Raw genomic sequence first — 5,870 nt, forward strand, 5'->3', positions numbered from 1 at the left:
TAGAGTCCCGGGGTCCCCCCCCCCCCCCCAGGCTGATTTTTCGCGCGTAGTGTTAGTTAATTTTCAAAAAATTGTTTTTTTTAGTATAAAATATTGGATTTTTAAGAGTCCACCCTCACCGATTTGGAAGTTTAGAGTCCGGCCCCCACCTAGTTTCCGTTCAAGCTCTGCCACTGGTTTTCCTAAAGAGTTAAATTAAAGATGGACTATAATGAACTACTTTGGGTTAGCTAAACTAGCTGGGCCAAAGAGTTCCTATTATGGGTTGGGTTGAAGTTGCAATGAGGCCACAAGAAAAGTGTTATGTTGGAACTTGGTATTGATTAAACGAAGTTAATATGGGCCGGAATTAAACTTGAATGGGCCACCAAGAAAATAGTGGGCTGACTTGGGCTGAAAATGTGCGTAGATGGCTGGAACTAAAAGGCAAGAAGGCGGTCGGTTACCAGGACTCCAGGAGTCACACCAGTCAAGACTCAACACAGGCCGACATACCTTTTCTTTTTTAACGACAAATCTGGATCACTGACAGACCATTGAAGTAGCATTGTGCAACCAGCGGAACCACTCGATCATATCCATCTCCACTAGGCAACAATTCAGAAGGAAATCCAATAAGTCTGGGAAACACCCCCCTCCCCCCCCCCCCCCCCCCCCCCCCGTGTGGGAATCGAACATAGGACCTAAAGGTCCCTCTTATCAAACCCCTAAGATGCCACTAGACTATAATGCCATGGGCGACACACCTTGCTACAGTGCCCAAAAGGAGTTTGACAGCCGTAAAAGAAAAAGATCCACAAAATTGCTCGTATATAAAGTTAGTCAAGCAATTTAATTGAGATGGATGTTGTTTTACCAAGATACAAATTAGGTTCGGTATGGTTCGGTTTTCACCAAACGTAGCGGATTGGTTTGGTTCGGTTAATTAAATCAGCTTTTGTGAACGTGTGTAGCTGAAACCAAACCAAAATGTTTAGTTAACAGAAACCAAACACTGATTAAATTTGTTTTTTTGGTTATGGTTTGATAATTGGTTAATCGCTTTCTATGATTATCCCTATTTGCCTATTTGGCATCAAAGGCCATTAGGCTGGTGCACTATCCTACCCGCCTTGTTAAAGGTTTTGATGCACCGTTGTACGCATAATGTATCAACTCTTTTATAAAATGTCTTCTTTAAAAATTTATATACTAATCTCATACTCAAGTTAAATATAATAACATGTTTGATTATTTTGTATAACTTTAAAAAAATTAATTACACATAAAGTTATCCACGATTTAAACAGCCATTCCAGTTATAGTTATAGCTGGATGGTAGAGGCTCTTGCCTCTTCAGGGTTCAAATCTTGGCATGAGATGTGTAACACTCTACCCAATTTTTATACAGAATATTCGTAAGATTAGGTCCTAGTTTTTTTTTTCAACCTAAGGCTTACATGTCTGGGTTAACTGATAACCCATACGAACCGACTTAACGGGTTATTACACAATTAAATTACAGTCAAAGACAACAAGGTTTTATACACAAAACTTTGTCACGCATGATCATATTTTATCTTTTTGAGAAGATGTTCACAAGGAGGTGGCGGTTTAAGAATGTTTGGTTCTTCACGTGCTTGATCGTCCGTCTGGTACCAGCCCTTGTATAAACCTGTCATAAACACCAAAAAAAATTAGTGTTCATATTTCTTTTGTGTTAACAGATCGAAAATGACAAAAGAAAATGTTTTGAACGACTGAGGTTATGTCGCGTATTGCAACCGAAACACCTTCTGACGTTGCATACCACGTTAGTTAATAAGTGCACTTTACTCGTGTGCACTTTGCTGCACTGTGCACTTACTAAACTGTGCAGTAACCTGTGCATTATGCTAAACTGTGCACTAACATGTGTACTTTGCTAAACTATGCACTGACTTGTGCACTATACTAAATTGTGCACTAACATGTGCACTATGCTAAACTATGCACTGTGCATTGACATGTGTACTATGATAAACTGTGTACGAATCTGTGCACTATACTATATTGTGCATTATGCTAAAACTGTGCACTGTGTATTAACATGAACACTATCCAATACTATGCATTGTACACGAACCTGTGCACTATGCTAAACTTTGCATTGACATATGTACTATGCTAAACTGTGCACTGTGCATTGATATGTGCACTATACTAAATTATGCATTGTGCATTGACATGAGCACTATGCTAAACTGTGTACTGACATGTGCACTATGCTAAACCGTGCACTGTGGACTATGCAAAACTGGCATGTGCACTATGCTGAACTGTGCACTGTGCATTGACATGTGCAATATGCTAAACTGTCCACTATGCATTGACATGTGCATTATACTAAACCATGCACTTTTCTAAACTATGCACGGTGCACTGACCTGTGTACTATGCTAAACGGTGCACTGACATGTTTGGGTCCGAACTTGTTAGTTCCCAAACCATTCTTTAGTCGGACCATAACCCTTTACCGAACGTATAATCATTTACACATACCTGGCGCGGGTCAAAACGATGACCCGTTATCAATACCTTGCGATTCTATTCAATAATTCATGGCAATGCATGCCCATACATTATACTTACCTTAAAGTATGACACTTAACAAGACAAGACATTAAATACCGACTTCAAATGGTGATATCATCACCGTTTGACCCATATGACTCGTTTGTTCTTTTAACCATTCTTGGTTAGCCCTTTTGGCATCTTAATCAATCCGTATATTGTTTATCACCATAATGTGTTTCAACACAGTTTTAACTTATTTGACCCGTTATGGTTTATTCCATAGGGTCTATTTTTCATAATTCTTTGTTTAGTCATCAAGATGTGATTTACTTATCTTTTTGCTTATTTGACCCGTTATGACTTACGCCATAGGGTCTTATTTCTACAAACTATCATTTATCAACAACTTTTAGTTCATCATAATTTTACTCATTTTGACCTGTTCCATGGCTTTCGCCATGAGGTCTCATTTTGACAATTTCTTATTTATCACCAAAATAGTTTCCATCTCATAACTTATGATTCTATGCAGGAGGTATAAGATTTACTTACCTTGCGTCCATTCAAGATTTCTTGCATCTTTGATCGTTTGACCCTTTCCTTTCCATGCTCCCACCTAGTTTACCAAGAGTCAAACTATCACATCATATCCACAAGATGGTAAGGTTAATCATCCAACATCATGACCATCACACCTTATGGATTCTATACCACATTTATCATTCATTTCTATTAAAGGCCAGTTAATGCAACTACTTGCATTATTCTATATGCAAGTACCGTAGACTTTTAATCACACCCTATTAAGTGTGAATTATTCATCAAATGTTATATTTACATCTAAACCAAACGGGGCCTAATTATCCGCCATTAGTTAAACTTTTATAGGAACCACAATTTTAGTGCTGCACTTTTGTACAGCAGCTGTTCACGACATATTTTGACATCCTTAACATTTAAATCAGCTTTTCGTGTTCAAAGATGGATTGTCGAGGGCTCAACTACCTTTCCAAGCATATATGGTACGCCCTCCAATGATTTTTCTGTGATTGTATATGATTTTTCAAAATCTGGACAACATGTAAAATGGTCCCAAACAACATGCTAAGAAAACTGCATAGCTGCAAAAATTGTAATTTTTGACCCGTTTAATATCCGAATCACTTCTTCCTTTCTAAAAGTAAACTGAAGTTATCTCGAGAACCTTTCCAACCGTATAAGCCTCAACCTTATCGGGTCATCGAGTGATTTACTACGAATTTTTAAAACAGGGATGTAACACGATTTTTACTTCTTTTAAAAACCCCTTTTAGGCATTTTATCAAACACTTAGTGAGCACTACTATTAATCCTCACTCAATATGTCTAAATTCTAGTGCTGCACTTTTGTGCAACAGCTGTTCACGATATATTTTGACATCCTTAACATTTAAATCAGCTTTTCGTGTTCAAAGATGGATTATCGAGGGCTCAACTCCCTTTCCAAGCATATATGGTACGCCCTCCAATGATTTTTCTGTGATTTTATATGATTTTCGAAAAGCTGGACATGTAAAATGGTCCCAAACAACATGCTAAGAAAACTGCATAGCTGCAGAAATTGTATTTTTTGACCCGTTGAGTATCCGAATCAATTCTTCCTTTCTAAAAGTAAACTGAAGTTGTCTCGAGAACCTTTCCAACCGTATAAGCCTCAACCTTATCGGGTCATCGAGTGATTTACTACGAATTTTTAAAACAGGGATGTAACACGATTTTTACTTCTTTTAAAAACCCACTTAGGCATTTTATCAAACACTTGGTGAGCACTACCATTAATCCTCATTCAATATGTCTAAATTCTAGCAAATTACCATGTCTTCACTGGGATTCACAATTTAAGTTATTCAATTACATTCAGTCATCCAAATTTCCTATCATAAGACTAGTATCTACAGACAATCATACTAGAATTAGGGGTTTTTATCTCTTGGTTAAAACCCACTTCATCTTCTATGAAGGTTTTTAACCTAGGACAATCACACATATAATTTCTACATGTGTTTCCTTTCTATGGTTCTAAACCAATTTCATACAACAATTTCATCATACTATTAACAAATTCTATCAATTTAGTACATTCAAGTTCCTCCACATACTACTCATCACCAAAACATAAATTACAACATACCTTATGATTATCACGTATTGATGATCAATAATCTCAGTTGATGCATAAGATTTAGACCTAATTCACCCTTCAATTTGTAGAAATTGATAATCTAGGGGTTCTCCTTCTTTTCTTCTCTCAGGGTTGACACACACGTGTGTGTGAAATACTCAAATTTTTAGATTTTAATCCATTGAGTTTTCAATTAATCCACTTTAGCCCCTTGAGTTTAGCTAGTTACTTTTGTTTAGCCTTAACCCACTTACATCTTAGTATTTAACTCACCTTATAACTAAGTTAGATAACTTAGTTACTTTTATTTCATGCCATACACAAAAATGTACCACTTAATAAAATCGGGTTCTGGGTCGTCACATAGTATGATTGACCCGATTTAATGCACATCTCGGTAGCACGAGCCTTTAATAAACTTATTTTCTAAAAAACATTCAGTCACCTTTTATGTTAGGACCGGTTTTGACTCCGAAACGATTGCGTAACCGAATGTGTGACGTGCGGAATCCGTACACGAACGTGACCGAACACACGAGATGTAATATAATCTGTGATTCTATTGACGAATATGAAAACGTACAAAGCACCTGAATCACGATGTCACTTTCTCTCTCTAGTTTCTCTCTCTAGCTCCTATCTTCTCCAAAGCTCTAAAGTGACCAAAGTTGCAAAAGTTCTAAATGAGAACCCTAATGGTTCTATTTATAGGCCAAGGTATAAGGAGGTTCTCCTTATTTACCATTATGCCACCCTGCCTTTTAGTAACTAGATATTACAGTATAATCCTAGATTTCTACAGTTTCAGCTGCGGTTTGAATTGACGGAGGCGATAGACATTAATGCACCAACAGACTCCCCATTGGATATTGCCGCAGTCAATCCGTAGTTAAACTCGTAGCGACTTGTCTTTCTCTTTCTCTCTGAGTCTTCTTGAAGATTTGACGTCTTCAGCAAACACAGACTCCCCCTTGCTCGAACAAAATCCCGATGGACCAGTCTTCAGCTTCAGCTTCTCCCCCTTTCGGTAGACTCTTCAGGCTCCCCCTTTCGTCAAGCTTCCGTGCTTTGGGATCGACACCTGGCTTTCCGGTTACAAGCTCCTTCAGGATAGATTCCTGGCACCTTGAATCCACGCTTCCTCTTGCGTTGAGCTCGTCTTCAGACCCCCCCT

General features: G+C 38.0%; 1 long non-coding RNA gene across 1 annotated transcript; it reads right to left on the bottom strand.

Annotated features, from left to right (window-relative positions):
- Nucleotides 1-1,276: 1,276 nt before the first annotated feature.
- Nucleotides 1,277-4,821, bottom strand: LOC110902821. Its single transcript, XR_002571438.2, has 3 exons — nucleotides 4,706-4,821; nucleotides 3,088-3,151; nucleotides 1,277-1,654 (listed from the first exon to the last, which is right to left on the bottom strand). It is a non-coding gene; the product is annotated as an uncharacterized LOC110902821 (long non-coding RNA).
- Nucleotides 4,822-5,870: the final 1,049 nt, after the last annotated feature.

Source organism: Helianthus annuus, chromosome 13 (genome assembly GCF_002127325.2).
Source record: "Helianthus annuus cultivar XRQ/B chromosome 13, HanXRQr2.0-SUNRISE, whole genome shotgun sequence".
Classification (NCBI taxonomy): Eukaryota; Viridiplantae; Streptophyta; class Magnoliopsida; order Asterales; family Asteraceae; genus Helianthus; species Helianthus annuus.